This window comes from Carcharodon carcharias, chromosome 14 (assembly GCF_017639515.1).
Source record: "Carcharodon carcharias isolate sCarCar2 chromosome 14, sCarCar2.pri, whole genome shotgun sequence".
Taxonomy (NCBI): Eukaryota; Metazoa; Chordata; class Chondrichthyes; order Lamniformes; family Lamnidae; genus Carcharodon; species Carcharodon carcharias.
In genome coordinates, this window is record NC_054480.1 from 73399701 (window position 1) to 73421353 (window position 21653).

Below are 21653 nucleotides of genomic sequence, written 5' to 3' on the forward strand. Positions count from 1 at the left end.
CATGGATGAGTCTGTGAGGGTGTGTGTGGATGTGTGTGGGAGTATGTGGATGTGCATGTGGGAGTGTATGTGGCTGGATGTGCGAGTGTACATGGTTGTGTGTGTTGGAGTGTTTGTGGATGTGTGTATGTATGTGTTTTTGGGAGTGTGCGTGGATCTGTGGGTGGGAGTGTGAATGGATGTGAATGTGGGAGTGTGTGTGGATTTGTATTTTTTGGAATGTGTGGATGAGCAAGAGGAAGTGCATGTGGATGTGTGTGGAAGTGGATGTGGATGTGTCTGGCAGTGTGTGTGGGAATGTGACTATATGTGTGTTGGAGTGCGAGTGCATGTGGCTGTGGGAGTGTGTGTTTGTGAGTGTGTGAGGATGTGTGTGTGTGAGTGTGTGCGTGAGTGTGCATGGATGAGTCTGTGCGAGTATGTGTGGATGTGTGTGGGAGTATGTAGATGTGCATGTGGGATTGTGGGTAGCTGTGTGTGGGAGTGTGCATGGATGTTTGTGTGACAGTGTGCACAGGTGTGTGTGGGAGTGTGCGTGGATGTGTGTGTGGATGTGTGTGTGGGTGTGTGTGTGGATGGGCATGAGGGCGTGTGTGTGGATGTGTTTGGAAATGCATGTACGTGTGTATGTGGAAGTGCATGTGTATGTGTGTGGGAGTGTGTGCAGTTCTGCGTGTGGGAGTGTGCATGGATATGTATTGGAGTGTGAGTGGCTGTGCTTATGGGAGTGTGCGCGTGGGTGTATGTGTGGAAGCATTTGGATGTGCATGTGGGGTTCTGTGTGGGAGTGTGTATGGGTGTGTGTATGGAAGTGTTTGTGGAGGTGTGTGTATGTGTGTGAGAGTGTGCATGGATATTTGTGTGCAAGTGTGTGTGGCTGTGTGTGTGGGAATGTGAATGGATCTGTATGTGGCAGTGTGTGTGGCAGTGTATGTGGAACTGTCTGTGGATATGTATGTGGGAATGTGGTTGGATGTGTGTGTAGGTCTGTGCGTGGTGTGTGTGTGGATGTATGTGTCGATGTGTGTGTTGGAGCGTGTGTGGATGTCTGTGTGGGAGAGTGGGGGGTCATTTCTGGGAGTGTGCATGGATGTGTGTATGGGAGTGTGTGTGGATGTGTGGGAGTGTGTCTGGATGTGTGTGGGAGTGTGCATGGATGTGTGATTGGTAGTGTGCATGGATGTGTGATTGGCAGTGGGCTTGGATGTGTGTGGGAGTGCACGTGGATGAATGTGTGGGAGTCTGCATGGATGTGTATGTGGGAGTGTGCGTGAATTTGTGTGTGGGAGTATGTGTGGATGTGCATGTGGATGTGCGTGTGGATTTGTGTGGAGGTGCATGTGAGTGTGTGTGTAGAAGTGGAAGTGGATGTGTGTGGGAGAGTGTACGGGTCTGTGTGTGGGAGTGTGCATGGCTGTGTGTGGGAGTGTGTGTGGATGTGGCTATGGGAGAGTGTTTTTGTGAGTGTGTGCGGATGTGTGTGTGAGAGTGTGTGTGGCAGTATGCGTGGATGTGTGTGTGGGAGTGTGTGTGGATTTGTGTGGGAGTGTGTGTGGATGTGCATGTGGGATTGTTTGTGGATTTGTGTGGGTGTGTGCATGGATGTGTGTGTGGGAGTGTGCATGAATGTGTGTGGGAGTGGGCATGGATGAGTGTGGGAGTCTGCATGGATGAGTGTGGGAGTCTGCATGGATGTGTGTGTGGGAGTGTGTGTGGATCTGTTTTGGGAGTGTGTATGGATGTGCATGTGGAAGTGTATGTGGATATGTGTGCCAGTGCGTGTGGGTGTTCGTATGTAAGTGGGTGTGGATGTGTGTGTGAGTGTAAGTGGATGTGGCTATGGGGTGTGTGTGAGTGTGTGTGGTTCTGTGTGTGGGAGAGTGCATTTGAGTGTGCGAGGCTGTGTGCGTGGAAGTGTGTGTGGATGTGTGGGAGTGTGTGTGGATTTGTGCAGATCTTCGTGTGGGAGGGTGCATGGATGTGCTTGTGGGAGTGTGTCTGGATGTGCATGTGGGAGTGTTTGTAGATGTGTGTGGGAGTGTGCATGGATGTGCTTGTGCGAGTGTGCGTGGATGTAAGTGGGAGTGTGCATGGATGTTTCTGTGGGAGTGTGCGTGGATGTGTGTGTGGGAGTGTGAATGGATGTGTATGTGGGAGTGTGTGTGGATGTATGTTTCGGAATGTGTGTGGATGTGCATGTGGAAGTGGGTGTGTATTTGTGTGGGAGTGTGTGTGGGAGTGTGAGTGGATGTGGCTATGTGAGTGTGTGTGTGTGAGTATGTGGGAGTGTGTGTGGAGGTGTTTGGATGTGCATGTGGGAGTGTGTGGACATATGTGGGAGTGCGTGTGGGTGTGTGTGTGGAAGTGTGTTTGGATGGGTGTGTGGGAGTGTGAGTGGGTGCAGCTATGTGAGTGTGTGTGTATGAAAGTATACAGATGTGTGTCTGTGGTTGTGAGTAGATGTGTTTGTATGAGTGTGCGTGGATATTTGTGGAAATGTGCTTGGATATGTCTGGGAGTGTGCGTGGACGTGTGTGTGGGAGTGTGCATGGATGTGTATGTGGGAGTGTGTGTGGATGTGTTTGTGGGAGTGTGTGTGGATGTGCATGTGAGAGTGTGTGTGCATGTGTGTGGCAGTGCATGTGGGTGTGGGTGTGGAAGCATGTGTGGATGTGTGTGGTAGTGTGTGCGGGTCTGTGTGTGGGAATGTGAGTGGATGTGTGTTGGAGTGTGAGTGGATGTGGCTGTGGGAGTGTGTGTTTGTGATTGTGTGTGGCTGTTTGATTAGGAGTGTGTGTGAGTGTGCATGGATAAGTCTGTGAGAGTGTCTGTGGATGTGTGTGGGAGTATATGGATGTGCATGTGGGAGTGTATGTGGCTGGGTGTGCGAGTGTACATGGTTGTGTGTTAGAGTGTTTGTGGATGTGTGTGGGAGTGTGCATGGATGTGTTTTTGGGAGTGTGCGTGGATTTGTGTGTGGGAGTGTAAATGGATGTGAATGTGGGAGTGTGTGTGGATTTGTGTTTTTTGGAATGTGTGGACGAGCAAGAGGAAGTGTGTGTGGATGTGTGTGGAAGTGCATGTGGGTGTGAGTGTGGAAGTGGATTTGAATGCGTGCGGTAGTGTGTGCAGGTCTGTGTGTGGGAATGTGAGTAGATGTGTGTTGGAGTGTGAGTGGATGTGGCTGTGGGAGTGTGTGTGATAGTGTGCATGGATGAGTCTGTGCGAGTATGTGTGGATGTGTGTGGGAGTATGTGGATGTGCATGTGGGATTGTGGGTAGCTGTGTGTGGGAGTGTGCATGGATGTGTGTGTGACAGTGTGCATAGGTTTGTGTGGGAGTGTGCGTGGATGTGTGTGTGGATGTGTGTGTGGGTGTGTGTGTGGATGTGCATGAGGGCCCATGTGTGGATGTGTTTGGAAATGCATGTAGGTGTGCATGTGGATGTGCATGTGCATGTGTGTGGGAGTGTGTGCAGTTCTGTGTGTGGGAATGTGCATGGATGTGTATTGGAGTGTGAGTAGCTGTGGCTATGGGAGTGTGTGCTTGGGTGTGTGTGTGTGTGGAAGCGTTTGGATGTGCATGTGGGGTTCTGTGTGGGAGTGTGCTTGGATGTGTGTTTGGCAATGTGCTTGGATGTGTGTGTGGGAGTGTGTGTGGATGCGTGTGGGAGTATGTGTGGATGTATGTGTGGGAGTGTGTGTGGATGCATGTGGGAGTGTGTGTGGATGTGCATGTGGGAGTGTGTTTCGCTGTGTGTGTCAGTGTTCATGGATGTGTATGTCGGAGTGTGCGTGGATGTGTATGTGAGTGCCCATGAATGTGTGTATGGGAGTGGGCGTGGATTTGTGTGTTGGAGTGTGAATGGATGTGAATGTGGGAGTGTGTGTGGATGTATGTGCTTTGGAATGTGTGGATGAGCAAGAGGAAGTGTCTGTAGATGTATGTGGAAGTGCATGTGGGTGTGTGTTTTGAAGTGTCGATGTATGTGCTGGTGTGTGTTTGTCTATGTGTTGTATTGTGCATGGATGTGTGTGGGAGTGTGAGTGGAGGTGGCTATGGGAGTCTGTATTTGTCAGTGTTTGTGGATGTGTGTGTGGGAGTGTGTGTGTGAGTGTGCATGGATGTGTCTGTTGGAGTGTGTGTGGGAGTGTGCGGATGTGCATGTGGGATTGTGGGTGGCTATGCATGGGAGTGTGCATGGATGTATGTGGAAGTGTGAGTGGATGTGGCTATGGGAGTGTGTGCGTGGGAGTGTGTCTGGATGTGTTTGGATGTGCATGAGGGGTTGTATGTGCGAGTTGGCGTGGGTGTGTGTATGGAAGTGTTCATGTAGGTATGTGTATTCGTGTGAGAGTGTGCATGGATATTTCTGTGCATTTGTGTGTGGATGTGTGTGTGGGAATATGAGTGGTTCTGTATGTGGGAGTGTGTGTGGGAATGTATGTGGAACTGTTTGTAGATATGTATGTGGGAATGTGTGTGGATATTTGTGTTAGTCTGTGCGTGGCGTGTGTGTGGAAGTGTGTGTCAATGTGTGTGTGGGAGTGTGCGTGGATGTGTGTGTGAGTGTAAATGGATATGTGTCGGAGTGCATGCAGATGTATGTGTAGGAATGTGCATGGATGGGTGTGAGAGTGTGCATGGATGTGTATGCAGGAGTGTGTGTGGCTGTGTGTGTAAGTGTGCATGGATGTGCGTGTGGGAGTGTGCATGGATGGGTGTGGGAGTTTGCATGGATGTGTGTGTGGGAGTGTGAATGGATGTGAATGTGGGAGTGTGCGTGGATGTGTGTGTTTTGTAATGTGTGGATGAGCAATAGGAACTGTGTGTGGATGTGTGTGGATCTGCATGTTGGTGTGTGTGTGGAAGTGCATGTGGATGTGTGTGGTAATGTGTGCGGGTCTGTGTATGGGAGTGTGCGTGCATGTGTGTGGGAGGGTGAGTGGATTTTTGTGTGGGATTTTGAGTGGATGTGTATGTGGGAGGATGTGTGGATGTATGTTTGGGAGTGTGTGTGGATGTGCATATGGGAGTGTGTGTGGATGTGTGTGGGAGTGTGCATGGATGGCTGTGTGGGAGTATGCATGGATGTGTGCGGGAGTGTGCATGGATGATTGTGTGGGAGTGTGCATGTATGTGTGTGTGGGAGTGTGAATGGATGTGTATGTGGGAGTGTGTGTGGATGTATGTTTGGGAGTGTTTGTGGTTGTGCATGTGGGTGTGTGTGTGGAAGTGGATGTGGATGTGTGTGATAGAGTGTGCGGGTCTATGTGTGGGAGTGTGTGTTAGTGTGCATGGATGTGTCTGTGGGACTGTGTGTGGATGTGTGTGGGAGTGTGTGTGGATGTGCATGTGGGATTGTGGGCGGCTGTGTGTGGGAGTGTGCATGGATGTGTGTGTGCGAGTGTGCGTGGCTGTGTGTGGGTGTGTGCATGGATGTGTGTGCGGGAGTGTGCATGGATGTGTGTGTGGGAGTGTCAATGGATGTGAATGTGGGAGTGTGTGTGGATTTGTGTGTGCGTTTGTGTGTGGATGTGCATGAGAACACATGTGTGGATGTGTTTGGAACTGCATGCAGGTGTGTGTGTGGACGTGCATGTATATGTTTGTGGGATTGTTTCCGGTTTCGTGTGTGGGAGTGTGCATGGATGTGTGTTGGAGTGTGAGTGGATGTGGCTATGGGAATGTGTGTGTGTGGATGCATTTGCTTGTGCTTGTGGGGTTGTGTGTGGGAGCGTGTGTGGGTGTGTGTACTGAAGTGTTAGTGGAGGTGTGTGTACGTGTGTGAGAGTGTGCATGGATATATGTGTGCAAGTGTGTATGGATGTATGTGTGGGAATGTGAGTGGATCTGTATGTGGGAGTGTGTGTGGGAGAGTATGTGGAACTGTGTGTGTATATGTATGTGGGAATGTGTGTGGATGTGTGTGCATGGCATCTGTGTGGAAGTGTGTGTCGATGTGTGTGTGGGAGTGTGTGTGGATGTGTGTGTGGGAGTGTATGTGGATGTGTGTTGGGGTGTGTGCAGATGTGTGTGTAGGAGTGTGCATGGATGTGTGTGACAGTGTGCATGGATGTGTGTGTGGATGTGTGAGGGAGTGTGTGTGGATGTGCATGTGTAAGTGTGTGTGGTTGGGTGTGCGAATGTGCGTGGACGTGTGTGTGGGATTGTGAATGGATGTGAATGTGGGACTGTGCATGGATGTGGGTGGGAGTGCATGTTGATGTGTCTGTGGGTGTGTGCATGGATGCGTGTGGGTGTCTGCATGGATGTGTGTGGGAGTGCTCGTGGATGTGTGTGTGGGAGTGTGCCTCAATGTGCATGTGGCAGTGTGTGGATGTGTTTGTGGGAGTGTGTGTGGATGTTTGTGGCAGTGCACATGGGTGTGTGTGTGGAAGCATGTGTGGATGTGTGTGGGAGTGTGTGTCAATATGTATGTTGGAGTTTGTGTGTCTGTGTTTGGGTGTGTGAGTGGATGTGTGTGAAAGTGTGAGTGGACGTGGCAATGGGAGCGTGTGTTTGTGAGTGTGTGTGGGTGTGTGTGTGTGTGGGAGTGTGGGTGGATGTATGTTTGGGAGTGTGTGTGGATGTGCATGGGGAGGTGGGTGTGGATGTGTGTGCGAGTCTTTGTGGGTCTGTGTGTGGGAGTGTGCGTGGATGTGTGTGGGAGTGTGAGTGGATGTGGCTAGGTGAGAGTGTGTGTGTGAGTATGTGGGAGTGTGTGTGGATGCATTTGGATGCACATGTGGGAGTGTGTGGACATATGTAAGAGTGTGTGTGGGTGTGTGTGTTGAAGTATGTGTGGATGTGTGAGTGGGAGTGGATGCCGCTATGTGAGTGTGTGTGTATGAAAGTATACAGATGTGTGTCTGTTGTTGTGAGTAGATCTGTTTGTAAGAGTGTGCATGGATGTGTGTGTGGGAGTGTGCATCAATGTGTGTGGGAGTTTGCATGGAAGTGTGTGGGAGTGCACGTGGATATGTGTGTGGGAGTGTGCATGGATGTGTATGTGGGAGTGTATGTGGATGTGTATGTGGGAGTGTGTGTGCATGTCTGTTGCAGTGCATTTTGGTGTGTATGTGGAAGCATTTGTAATTGTGTGTGGGAGTGTGTGTCGATATGTTTGTTGGAGTTTGTCTGGGTATGTGTGGGGGTGTTTGAGTGGATGTGTGTGAAAGTGTGAGTTGATGTGGCAATGGGAGTGTGTGTTTGTGAGTGTTTGTGGATGTGTGTGTGGGAGTGTGTGTGGATGTGTGTGTGGGAGTGTGTGTGGATGTGTGTGTGGGATTTTGTGTGGATGTGTGTGGCAGTCTGCGTGGGTGTGTGTGTGGGAGTGTGCGTGGACAGTTATGGGATTTTGAATGAATGTGAATGTGGGAGTGTGTGTGGATGTGTGTGTAGGACTGTGCATGGTGTGTGTGTGGAAGTGTGTGTCGATGTGTGTGTGGGAAGGTGCATGGAAGTGTCTGTGGGCAGGTGGGGGGTAGTGTCTTGGAGTGTGCATGGATATGTGTATGGGAGTGTTTGTGGATGCGTGGGAGTATGTCTGGATTTGATTGGGAGTGTGCATGGATGTATATGGGAGTGTGCATGGATGTGTGTGGGAGTGTGCTTGAATGTGTGTGGAAGTGCGTGTGGATGAATGTGTGGGAGTGTGAATGGAAGTGTATGTGGGAGTGTGTGTGAATGTGTGTGTGGGAGTATGTGTGGAAGTGCATGTGGATGTGTGTGTGGATGTGTGTGGAAGTGCATGTGGGAGTGTGTATGGAAGTGGATGTGGATGTGTGTGGGAGTGTCAGCGGGTCTTTGTTTGGGAGTGTGTGTGGCTGTGTGTGGGAGTGTGAGTGGATATGGCTATGGGATTCTGTGTTTGTGAGTGTGGGCAGATGTGTGTGTGAGAATGTGTGTGGGAGTGTGCGTGGATGAGTGTGTGTGTGAGTGTGTGTGGATGCGTGTGTGAGTGTGTGTGGATGTGCATGTGGGAGTGTGTGTGAGTGTGCATGGATGTGTTTGTGGGAGTGTGCGTGGTTGTGTGTGTGAGTGTGCATGGATGTGAGTGGGAGTGTGCATGGATTTGTGTGTGGGAGTTTGAATAGATGTGAATGTTGGAGTGTGTGTGGATTTGTGTGTTTTGGAATGTGTGGATGCGCAAGAGGAAGTGTGTGTGGATCTGTGTGGAAGTGCATGTGGGTGTGTTTGTGGAAGTGAATGTGGATGTGTGTGGTAGTGTGTGCAGATCTGTGTTTGGGAGTTTGCGTGGATGTGTGTGGGAGAGTGAGCGGATGTGGCTATGCGAGTGTGTTTTTCTGAGTGTGTGCAGATGTGTGTGTGGGAGTGTGTGTGTGAGTGTGTATGGATGTGTCTGTGGGAGTGTGTGTGGATGTGTGTGAGAGAGTGTGTGCATGTTGGATTGTGGGTGGCTATGTGTGGGAGTGTGAATGGATGTGAATGTGAGAGTATGTGTGGATATGTGTGTTTTGGAATGTATGGATGAGCAAGAGGAAGTGTGTGCGGATGTGTGTGGAAGTGCATGTGGGTGTGTATTTGGAAGTGGAAGTGGATGTGTGTGGTAGTGTGTGTGGGTCTGTGTGTGGGAGTATGCGTGGATGTGTGTGGGACTGTGAGTGGATGTGGCTATGGGAATGCGTGTTTGTGAGTGTGTGTGGGAGTGTGCGTGCGAGTGTGCATGGATGTATCTGTGGGAGTGTGTGTGGATGTGTGTGGGGATGTGTGGATGTGCATGCGGGAATGTGGGTGGCTGTGTGTGGGAGTGTGCATGGATGTGTTTCTGGGACTGTGTTGGCATGTGTGGGAATGTGCGTGGATGTGTGTGTGGGTGTGTGTGTAGATGTGCATGAGGATGCGTGTGTGGATGTGTTTGGGACTGCATGTAGGTGTGAGTGTGGAAGTGCATGTGTATGTATGTGGGAGTGTGTGCGGTTCTGTGTGTGGGAGTGTGTCTGGATGTGTGTAGGAGTGTGTATGGATGTGCATGTGGGAGTGTGTGTGGATGTGTGTGTGGGTGTGTGTGTAGATGTGCATGAGGATGCGTGTGTGGATGTGTTTGGGACTGCATGTAGGTGTGAGTGTGGAAGTGCATGTGTATGTATGTGGGAGTGTGTGCAGTTCTGTGTGTGGGAGTGTGTCTGGATGTGTGTAGGAGTGTGTATGGATGTGCATGTTGGATTGTGGGTGGCTATGTGTGGGACTGTGCATGGATGTGTGTGTGGGAGTGTGCATAGATGTGTGTGGGAGCGTGTGTGTGGATGTTTGTGTGGGAGTGTGCCTGGATGCGTATAAGTGAGTGTGAGTGAATGTGTATGTGGGAGTGTGTGTGGGTGTGTGTCTGCAACTGTGTGTGGATTTGTATGTGGGAGTCTGTGTGAATGTGTGTGTGGTATTGAGTGTGGATTTGTCTGTGGGACTGTGCGTGGATGTGGGTGGGAGTGCGAGTTGATGTGTGTGTGGGTGTGTGCATGGATGCGTGTGGATGTCAGCGTGAATGTGTGTAGGAGTGCTCGTGGATGTGTGTGGGAGTGTGCCTGGATGTGTATGTCACAGTTTGTGTGGATGTGTTTGTAGGAGTGTGTTTGGATGTGTATGTGGGAGTGTGTGTGGATGTGTTTGTGGGAGTGTGTGTGGACATGCATGTGGAAGGGAGTGTGGATGTGTGCGGCACTGCACGTGGGTGTGCATGTGGAAGCATGTGTGGATGTGTGTGTGAGTGCGTGTCGATATGTATGTTGGAATGTGTGTGGTCCTGTGTGTGGGTGTGTGAGTGGATGTGAGTGAAAGTGTGAGTGGATGTGGCTCTGGAAGTGTGTGTTTGTGAGTGTGTGCGGATGTGTGTGTGGGATGTGTGTGGGAGTTTGCGTAGATGTGTGTGTGTGAGTGTGTGTGGACTTGTGTGGCAGTGTGCGTGGATGTGCATGTGGGAGTGTGTGTGGATATGCGTGGGAGTGCACGTGGATATGTGTGTGGGAGTGTGCATGAATGTGTGTGGAAGTGGGTATGGATGTGTGGGAGTGTGTGTGGATGTGTGTGTAGGAAACTGCATGGTGCGGGTGGGGAAATGTGTTTTGATGTGTGTGTGGGATTGTGCGTGGAAATGTGTGTGGGCAGGTGGGGGTCATGTCTGGGAGTGTGCATGCATGTGTGTTTGGGAGTGTGTGTGGATGTGTCAGTTTGTGCGTGGATGTGTGTGTGGGAGTGTGCATGAATGTGTGTAGGAGGGTGAGTGGATGTGCCTATGCGAGTGTGTTTTTCTGAGTTTGTGCGGATGTGTGTCTGAGAGCGTGTGTGTGAGTGTGTATGGATGTGTCTGTGGGAGTGTGTGTGGATGTGTGTGGGAGTGTGAGTGGATGTGCAGGTAGGATTGTGTGTGGATTTGCATGGGAATGCGCATGGATGTGTGTGTGGGAGTGTGCATGAATGTGCGTGGGAGTGGGCATGGATGCGTGTGGGATTGTGCATGGATGTGTTTGTGTGAGTGCATGTGGATGTGTGTTTGGGAGTGTGCATGGATGTGTATGTGGGAGTGTTTGTGGATGTGTTTATGGGAGTGTGTATGGATGTGCATGTGGAAGTGTATGTGGATGTGTGTGCCAGTTCGCGTGGGTGTGTGTATGTAAGTGGGTATGGATAGGTGTGTGAGTGTGAGTGGATGTGTCTATGGGAGAGTGAGTGAGTGTGTGTGGATGTGTGTGTCGGAGTGTGCATTTGAGTGTGCGAGGCTGTGAGCATGTAAGTGCGTGTGGATGTGTGGCACTGTGTGTGGATTTGGGCGGATCTGTGTGTGGGAGTGTGAATGGATGTGTATGTGGGAGTGTGTGTGGATGTATGTTTGGGATTGTGTGTGGATGTGCATGTGGAAGTGTGTGTGGATGTGTGTGGGAGTGTGTGTGGAAGTGTGAGTGGATGTGGCTATGTGAGTTTGTGTGTGTGTGTGTGTGTGTGTGTGTATTTTGGAGTGTGTGTGGATGCGTTCGGATGTGCATGTGGGAATGTGTGGACATATGTGGGAGTGCATGTGGGTGTGTGTGTGGAAGCCTGTGTGGATGTGTGTGTGGGAGTGTGAGTGGATGCCGCTATGTGAGTGTGTGTTTATGAAAGTATACACATGTGTGTCTGTGGTTGGGAGTAGATGTGCTTGTAAGAGTGTGTGTGGATATTTGTGGAAATGTTTTTGGATGTGTTTTGGAGTGTGCGTGGACATGTGTGGGAGTGTGCATGGATGTGTGTGTGTGGGAGTGTGCATGGATGTGTATGTGGGAGTGTGTGTGGATGTGTTTGTGGGAGTGTTTGTGGATGTGCATATGAGAGTGTGTGTGCATGTGAGTGGCAGTGCATGTGGGTGTGTGTGAAGAAGTGCATGTGGATGTGTGTGGTAGTGTGTGCGGGTCTATGTATGGGAGTGTGCGTGCATGTGTGTGGGAGGGGGAGTGGATTTGTGTGTGGGATTTTGAGTGGATGTGTATGTGGGATTGCGTGTGGATGTATGTTTGGGAATGTGTGTGGATGTGCATATGGGAATGTGTGTGGATGTGTGTGGGAGTGTGCATTGATGTGTGTGTGGGAGTATGCATGGATGTGTGTGGGATTGTGCATGGATGACTGTGTGGGAGTGTGCATGGATGTGTGTGTGGGAGTGTGAAGGGATGTGTATGTGGGAGTGTGTGTGGATGTATGTTTAGGAGTGTTTGTGGTTACGCATGTGGAAGTGTGTGTGGATGTTTGTGGAAGTGCATGTGGGTGTGTGTGTGGAAGTGGATGTGGATGTGTGTGGTAGAGTGTGCGGGTCTATGTGTGGGAGTGCGTGTGTTGGTGTGCATGGATGAATCTGTGGGACTGTGTGTGGATGTGTGTGGGAGTGTGTGTGGATGTGCATGTGGGATTGTGGGCAGCTGTGTGTGGGAGTGTGCATGGATGTGTGTGTGCGAGTGTGCGTGGCTGTGTGTGGGAGTGTGCGTGGATGTGTGTGCGGGAGTGTCAATGGATGTGAATGTGGGAGTGTGTGTGGATTTGTGTGTGCGTTTGTGAGTGGATGTGCAGGAGGACGCGTTTGTGGATGTGTTTGGAAATGCATGTGTGTGTGTGTGGACGTGCATGTACATGTGTGTGGGATTGTTTCCGGTTTTGTGTGTGGGAGTGTGAGTGGATGTGGCTATGGGAATGTGTGTGAGTGGATGCGTTTGCTTGTGTTTGTGGGGTTGTGTGTGGGAGTGTGTGTGGGTGTGTGTATTGAAGTGTTAGTGGAGGTGTGTGTATGTGTGTGAGAGTGTGCATGGATATTTTTGTGCAAGTGTGTTTGGATGTGTGTGTGGAAATGTGCGTGGATCTGTATGTGGGAATGTGTGTGGCAGAGTATGTGGAACTGTGTGTGGATATGTATGTGGGAATGTTTGTGGATGTGTGTGTAGGACTATGCGTGGTGTCTGTGTGGAAGTGTGTGTCGATGTGTGTGGGAGTGTGCGTGGATGTGTGTGTGGGGGTGTGCATGGACAGGTGTGGGAGTGTGCATGGATGTGTGTGAGAGTGTGCATGGATGGGTGTGTGGATGTGTGAGGGAGTGTGTGTGGATGTGCATGTGTAAGTGTGTGTGGCTGAGTGGGCGACTGTGCGTGGACGTGTGTGTGGGATTGTGAATGGATGTGAATGTGGGACTGTGCGTGGATGTGGGTGGGAGTGCATGTTGATGTGTCTGTGGGTGTGTGCATGGATGCGTGTGGGTGTCTGCGTGGATGTGTGTGGGAGTGCTCAAGGATGTGTGTGTGGGAGTGAGCCTCGAAGTGCATGTGGCAGTGTGTGGATTAGTTTGTGGGAGTGTGTGTGGATGTGTATGTGGGAGTGTCTGTGGATTTGCATGTGAAGTGTGTGTGGATGTGTGTGGCAGCGCACATGGGTGTGTGTGTGGAAGCGTGTGTGGATGTGTGTGGGAGTGTGTGTCGATATGTATGTTGGGATTTTTGTGGGTCTGTGTTTGGGTGTGTGAGTGGATGTGTGTGAAAGTGTGAGTGGATGTGGCTATGGGATTGTGTGTTTGTGAGTGTGTGTGGATGTGTGTGTGTGTGTGTGTGGGAGTTTGCGTGGATGTGTGTGTGGGAGTGTGCGTGGATGTGTGTGTGGGAGTCTGCGTGGATGTGTGTCTGTGGGAGTGTGCATAGATGTGTATGTGGGAGTGTGTTTGGATGTGTTTGTGGGAGTGTGTGTGGATGTTCATGTGAGAGTGTGTGTGCATGTGTGTGGCAGTGCACGTGGGTGTGGGTGTGGAAGCATGTGTGGATGTGTGTGGTAGTGTATGCGGGTCTGTGTGTGGGAATGTGAGTGGATGTGAATGTGGGAGTGTGTGTGGATGTGTGTTTCTTGGAATGTGTGGATGAGCAAGAGGAAGTGTATGTTGATGTCTGTGGAAGTGCATGGTGTGTGTGTGTGTGAAAGTGGATGTGGATGTGTGTGGTAGTGTGTGCGGGTCTGTGTGTGGGAATGTTAGTGGATGTATGTTGGAGTATGAGTGGATGTGGCTGTGGGAGTGTGTGTGAGTGTGTGCGGATGTGTGCGTGGGAGTGTGTGTGGATATGTGTTTGGAGTATGTGGATGTGCATGTGGGATTGTGGGTAGCTGTGTGTGGGAGTGTGCATGGATGTGTGTGTGACACTGTGCGTAGGTGTGTGTGGGAGTGTGCGTGGATGTGTGTGTGGGTGTGTGTCTGGATGTGCGCATGTGTGGATGTGTTTGGAAATGCATGTAGGTGTTCGTGTGGAAGTACATGTGTGTGTGGTTCTGTGTGTGGGAGTGTGCATGGATGTGTGTTGGAGTGTGAGTGGCTGAGGCTATGGAAGTGTGTGCAAGGGTGTGTGTGTGGAAGCGTTTGGTTGAGCATGTGGGTTTGTGTGTGGGATTGTTCATGTGTGTGTGTATGGAAGTGTTTGTGGAGTTGTGTGTATATTTGTGAGAGTGTGCATGGATATATGTGTGCAAGTGTGTGTGGATGTGTGTATGGGAATGTGAGTGAATCTGTATGTGGGAGTGTATGTGGCAGTGTATGTGGAACTGTCAGTGGATATGTATGTGAGAATGTGTGTGGATGTGTGTAGGTCTGTGCGTGGTGTGTGTGTGGATGTGTGTGTGGGAGGCTGGGAGGTCATGTCTGTGAGTGTGCTTGGATGTGTGTATGGGATTGTGTGCGGATGTGTGGGAGTGTGCATGGATGTGTGTGGGAGTGTGCATGGAAGTGTGATTGGCAGTGTGCATGGATGTGTGATTGGCAGTGTGCTTAGATGGGTGTGGGAGTGCGCGTGGATGAATATGTGGGAATGTGCATGGATGTGTATGTGGGAGTGTGTGTGAATATGTGTGTGGGAGTATGTGTGGATGTGCATGTGGATGTGTGTGTGGACGTGTGTGGAGGTGCATGTGGGTCTGTGTGTGGAAGTGGAAGTGGATGTGTGTGGGAGAGTGTCCAGGTCTGTGTGTGGGAGTGTGCATGGCTGTGTGTGGGAGTGTGAGTGGATGTGGCTATGAGAGAGTGTTTTTGTGAGTGTGTGTGGATGTGTGTGTGAGAATGTGTGTGGGAGTGTTTGTGGATGTGTGTGTGGGAGTGTGTGTGGATGTGTGTGGGAGTGTGTCTGGATGTGCATGTGGAATTGTTTGTGGATTTGTGTGGGTGTGCGCGTGGATGTGTGTTTGGGAGTGTGCATGAATGTGTATGGGAGTGGGCATGGATGTGTGTGGGAGTGGGCATGGATATGTGGGTGTGAGTGCACGTGGATTTATGTTTGGGAGTGTGCATGGATGTGTATGTGGGAGTATGTGTGGATGTGTTTGCGGGTGTGTGTATGGATGTGCATGTGGGAGTGTGCGTGGATGTGTGTGTGGGAGTGTGTGTGGATGTGTTTGTGGGAGTGTGTATGGATGTGCATGTGAAAGCTTATGTGGATGTGTGTGCCAGTGCGCGTGGGTGCGCGAATGTAAGTCCTTGTGGATGCGTGTGAGTGGATGTGGCTATGGGAGTGTGTGTGAGTGTGTGTGGATCTGTGTGTGGGAGTGTGTGTTTGAGTGTGCGAGGTTGTGTGTGTGGGAGTATTTGTGGATGTGTGCGGATCTGTGTGTGGATGTGTGTGTGGATGTGTGTTTGGGAGTGTGTGTGCATGCATGTGGGAGTGTGTGTTGATTTTCATGTGGGAGTCTATGTGGCTGGGTGTGTGAGTGTACATGGATGTGTGTGTGGGAGTGTTTGTGGATGTTTGTGGGAGTGTGCATGGATGTGTATGGGGGAGTGTGCGTTCATTTGTGTGTAGGAGTGTGAATGGATGTCAATGTGGGAGTGTGTGTGGATATGCATGTGGGATTGTTTGTGGATTTGTGTGGGTGTGTGTGTGAATGTGTGTGTGGGAGTGTGCATGAATGTGTGTGGGAGTGGGGATGGATGAGTGTGGGAGTGGGCATGGATGTGTGTGTGAGTGCACGTGGATATGTGTGTGGAAGTGTGCATGGATGTGTATGTGGGAGTGTGTGTGGATGTGTTTGTGGGAGTGTGTATGCATGTGCATGTGGAAGTGTGTGTGGATGTGTGTGGAAGTGTGTGTCGATATGTTTGTTGGAGTGTGTGTGGGTCTCTGTGGGTGTGTGTGAGTGGATGTGTGTGAAAGTGTGAGTGGATGTGGATATGGGAGTGTGTGTTTGTGAGTGCATGTGGATATGTGTGTGGGAGTATTGGTGGATGTGTGTGGGAGTGTGGGTGGATGTGCATGTGGGAGTGTGTGTGGATGTGTGTGTGAGTGTGCATGGATGTCTGTGTGGGAGTGTGCATGAATGTGTTTGGAAGTGGGCACGGATGAGTGTGTGGGAGTGTGCATGGACGTGTGTGTGGGATTGAGAATGGATGTGAATGTGGGAGTGCTTGTGGATGTGTGTGTAGGATTCTGTGGGGTGTGTGTTTGGAAGTGTGTTTCAATGTGTGTGTGGAAGTGTGCGTAGAAGTGTGTGTGGGTGGGTGGGTGGTCATGTCTGGGCGTGTGCATGGATGTGTGTTAGGGAGTGTTTGTGGATGTGTGGGAGTGTGTCTGGTTGTGTGAGGGAGTGTGCATGGATGTGTATGTGGGAATGTGTGTGAATGTGTGTGTGGGAGTATGTGTGCATGTGCAAGTAGATGTGTGTGCAGATGTGTGTGGATGAGCTTGTGGGTGTGTGTATGGTAGTGGTTGTGGAAGTGTGTGGCAGTGTGTGTGGGTCTGTGTGTGGGAATGTGTGTGGTTGTGTGTGAGTGGATGTAGCTATGGGATTCTGTGTTTGTGTGTGCGGATGTGTGTGTGAGTGTGTGTGTGTGAGTGTGCATGGATGAGTTTGTGTGGATGTCTGTGGGATAGTGTGTAGATGTGCATGTGGGAGTGTGTGTGGCTGTGCGTGTGAGTGTGCATGGATGAGTTTGTGTGAGTGTGCGTGGTTGGGTGTGGGAGTGTGAATGAATATGCATCACACACACATTCACACACATTCCCACATACACATCCATGCACACTCCCACACATTCATCCACGCACACTCCCACACACATCCATGCACACTCCCTCACACAACCAGACACACTCCCACCCATCCACAAACACTCCCAAACACACATCCATGCACACTCCAGACATGACCACCCACCCACCCACACACACTTCCACACACACATTGAAACACATTTCCAAACACACACCCCACAGAATCCTACACACACATCCACACACACTCCCACATTCACATCCATTCTCAATCCCACACACACGTCCATGCACACTCCCACACAGTCATCCGTGCCCACTTCCAAACACATTCATGCACACTCCCACACAGTCATCCATGCACACTCACACACACATCCACACACACTCCCACAAGCCCATCCACCCACACTCCCACACACATCCACAAACACTCCCACACACATATCCACATCCACTCACACTTTCACACACATCCACTCACGCACACCCACAGAGACCCACACACACTCCAACAAACATATCGACACACACTTCCACACACATCCACACACACTTCCACATGCACATGCATACACACTCCCACAAACACTTCCACACACACATCCACGTGCACTCACACACACATCCATGCCCACTCCCACACTCATCCATGCCCACTCCCACACATATTCATGCACACTCCCACACACACATTCACACGCACACCCACACAAATCCACAAACAATCCCACATGCATATCCACACACACTCCCACATTCACATCCATTCACACTCCTACACACAAATCCACGCACACTCCCACACACACATCCATGCACACTCCCACAAACATCCACAAACACTCCCACACACACATCCATGTACACTCACACACCCAGCCACATAGACTCCCACATGAACATCAACACACACTCCCACATGCATGCACACACACTCCCACACACACATCCACCCACACTCCCACACACACTCTCACACACACACATCTGCACATGTGTGTGTGTGAGTGTGTATTGTTGTGTGTGGGAGTGTGCGTGGATGTGTGTGTGGGAGTGTGCATGAATGTGTGTGGAAGTGGACATGGATGAGTTTGTGGGAGTGTGCGTGGACATGTGTGAGGGATTGAGAATGGATGTGAAAGTGGAGTGTGTGTGGATGTGTGTGTAGGAAACTGCGGGGTGTGTGTGTGGAAGTGTGTTTCGATGTGTGCGTGGGAGTGTGCATGGAAGTGTGTGTGGGTGGGTGGGGGGTCATGTCTGGGAGTGTGTATGGATGCTTGTTTGGGAGTGTTTGTGGATGTGTGGTAGTGTGTCTGGATGTGTGTGGGAGTGTGCATGGATGTGTTTGTGGATGTGTGTGGATGAGCATGTGGGTGTGTGTGTGGAAGTGGATGTGGATATGTGAGTGAGTGTGTGTGGCTATGGGATTCTGTGTTTGTGTGTGTGCAGATATGTGTGTGAGAGTGTGTGTGGGATTGTGCATGGATGTGTGTGTGGGAGTGTCTGTGGTTGTGTGTGGGATTGTGTGTGGATGTGAATGTGGGAGTGTGTGTGGCTGTGCGTGCGAGGGTGCTTGGATGTGTTTGTGTGAGTGTACGTGGTTGTGTGTGGGAGTGTGCATGGATTTTTGTGTGGGAATGTGAATGGATGTGAATGTGGGTGTGTGTGTGTATGGGTGTGTTTTGCAATGTATGGATGCGCAAGAGGAAGTGGGTGTGGATGTGTGTGAAGTGCATGTGGGTGTGTTTGTGGAAGTGGATGTGGATGTGTATGGTAGTGTGTGCGGGTCTGTGTGTGGAGTGTGCGTGGATGTGTGGGGCAGTGTGAGTTGATGTGGATATGCGAGCGTGTTTATCTGAGTGTGTGTGGGATTGTGTGTGTGAGTGTGCATGGATGTGTCTGTGGGAGTGTGTGTGGATGTGTGTAGGAGTGTGTGTGTATGTGCATGTGATATTGTGGGTGGCTGTGTGTGGGAGTGTGCATGGATGTGTGTGTGGGAGTGTGCATAAATGTTTGTCGGAGTGTGCGTGGATGTATGTGTGGGAGTGTGCCTTGATGCATGTTAGTGCATGTGTGTGGAAGTGTATGTGGGAGTGTGTGTGGGTGTGTCTGCAACTGTGTGTGGATTTGTATGTGGGAGTGCGTGTGAATGTGTCTGTGGTATTGAGTGTGGATGTGTCTGTGGGACTGTGCGTGGATTTGGGTGGGAGTGCGAGTAGATGTGTGTGTGGGTGTGTGCATGGATGCATGTGGGTGTCTGCGTGGATGCTTGTGGGAGTGCTCGTGGATGTGTGTGTGGGAGTGTGCCTGGATGTGTATGTTACAGTGTGTGTGGATGTGTTTGTGGGAGTGTGTGTGGATTTGTATGTGGGAGTGTGTGTGAATGTGTGTGGCAGTGCACGTGGGTGTGTGTTTGGATGTGTGTCTGAGTGTGTGTCGATATGTATGTTGGAGTGTGTGTGGGTCTGTGTGTGGGTGTGTGAGTGGATGTGTGTGAAAGTGTGAGTGGATGTGGCTCTGGGAGTGTGTGTTTGTGAGTGTGTGCGGATGTGTGTGTGGGAGTGTGTGTGTGAGTGTGTATGGATGTGTATGTGGGAGTGTGAGTGGATGGGCATGTGAGAGTGTGTGTGCATGTGTGTGGCAGTGTGTGTGGCTGTGTGTATGGAAGTGTGTGTGGATGTGTGTGGAAGTGTGTGTCGATATGTTTGTTGGAGTGTGTGTGGGTCTGTGTGGGTGTGTGTGAGTGGATGTGCGTGAAAGTGTGAGTGGATGTGGATATGGGAGTGTGTGCTTGTGAGTGTGTATGCATGTGTGTGTGGGTGTGTGCATGAATGTGTGTGGGAGTGGGCATGGATGAGTGTGGGAGTGTGCATGGATGTGTGTGTGAGTGCACGTGGATATGTGTGTAGAAGTGTGCATGGATGTGTATGTGGGAGTGTGTGTGGATGTGTTTGTGGGAGTGTGTATGCATGTGCATGTGGAAGTGTGTGTGGATGTGTGTGGGAATGCTCGTGGATGTGTGTGTGGGAGTGTGCCTGGATGTGTATGTTGCAGTGTGTGTGGATGTGTTTGTGGGAATATGTGTGCTTGTGTATGTGGGAGTGTGTATGGGAGTTTGCGTGCATGTGTGTGTGCGAGTGTGTGTTGATGTGTGTGTGGGAGTGTGCATGAATGTGTTTGGAAGTGGGCATGGATGAGTGTGTGGGAGTGTGCGTGGACATGTGTGTGGGATTGAGAATGGATGTGAAAGTGGAGTGTGTGTGCATGTGTGTGGAGGAAACTGCGGGGTGTGTGTGTGGAAGTGTGTTTCAATGTGTGGGTGGAAGAATGCGTGGAAGTGTGTGTGGGTGGTCATGTCTGGGAGTGTGCATGTATGTGTGTTTGTGTATGTGTGGAAGTGTGTCTGGATGTGTGCAGGAGTGTGCATGGATGCGTGTGTGGATGTGTGTGGATGAGCATGTGGGTGTGTGTGTGGAAGTGGACGTGGATGTGTGTGAGTGTGTCTGTGTCTGTGTGTGGGAGTGTGTGTGGTTGTGTGTGAGTGGATATGGCTATGGGATTCTGTGTTTGTGTGTGTGCAGATATGTGTGTGAGAGTGTGTGTGTGATTGTGTGTGGATGTGAATGTGGGAGTGTGTGTGGCTGTGCATGCGTGTGTGCTTGGATGTGTTTGTGTGAGTGTGCGTGGTTGTGTGTGGGAGAGTGCTTGGTTGTGTGTGTGGGAGTGTGCATGGATTTGTGTGTGGGAGTGTGAATGGATGTGAATGTGGGTGTGTGTGTGTATGTGTGTGTTTTGGAATGTGTGGATGCGCAAGAGGAAGTGGATGTGGATGTGTATGGTATTGTGTGTGGGTCTGTGTGTGGGTGTGTGAGTGGATGTGTGTGAATGTGTGAGTGGATGTGGCTCTGGGAGTGTGTGTTTGTGAGTGTGTGCAGATGTGTGTGTGGGAGTGTGTGTGTGGGTGTGTGTCTGCAACTGTGTGTGGATTTGTATGTGGGAGTGCGTGTGAATGTGTCTGTGGTATTGAGTGTGGATGTTGTCTGTGGGACTGTGTGTGGATGTGGGTGGGAGTGCACGTGGATGTGTGTGTGGGAGTGTGCCTGGATGTGTATGTTGCAGTGTGTGTGGATGTCTTTGTGGGAGTGTGTGTGGAGGTCTATGTGGGAATGTCGATATGTGTGTCGATATGTATGTTGGAGTGAGTGTGGGTCTGTGTGTGGGTGTGTGAGTGGATGTGTGTGTAAGTGTGAGTGGATGTGGCTCTGGGAGTGTCTGTTTGTGAGTGTGTGCGGATGTGTGTGTGGGAGTGTGTGTGGGATTTTGCGTGCATGTGTGTGTGTGTGTGTGTGTGGATGTGTGTGGGAGTGTGCGTGGATGTGCATGTGGGAGTGTGTGTGGATGTGTGTGGGAGTGTGCATGAATGTGCATGTGGGAGTGTGTGTGAATGTATGTGTGGGAGTATGTGTGGTTGTGCAAGTGGATCTGTGTGCGGATGTGTGTGGTTGAGCATGTGGGTGTGTGTGTGGAAGTGGATGTGGATGTGTGTGGGAGTGTGTGTGGGTCTGTGTGTGGGAGTGTGTGTGGTTGTGTGTGAGTGGATGTGGCTATGGGATTCTGTGTTTGAGTGTGTAAGCGTGTGTGTGGGAGTATGCATGGATGTAGGTGTGGGAGTGTGAGTGGATGTCTGTGGGATGGTGTGTGGATGTGCATGTGGGAGTGTGTGTGGCTGTGTGTGTGAGTGTACATGGATGAGTTTGTGTGAGTGTGCATGGCTGTGTGTGGGAGTGTGAATGGATGTGAATGTGGGTGTGTTTGTGGAAGTGGATGTGGATGTGTGTGGTAGTGTGTGCGGGTCTGTGTGTGGGAGTGTGCGTGGATGTGTGTGGGAGAGTTAGTGGATGTGGCTATGTGAAGGTGTTTTTATGAGTGTTTGTGGATGTGTGTGTGGGAGTGTGTGTGTGAGTGTGTATGGATGTGTCTGTGGGAGTGTGTGTTGATGGGTGTGGGATTGTGTGTGGATGTGCATCTGGGATTGTAGGTGGCTGTGTGTGGGAGTGTGCATGGGTGTGTGTGTGGGAGTGTGCTTATATGTGTGTGGGAGTGTGCGTGGATGTGTGTGGGAGTGTGTGTGGATGTGCATGTGGGAGTGCGTGTGGCTGTGTG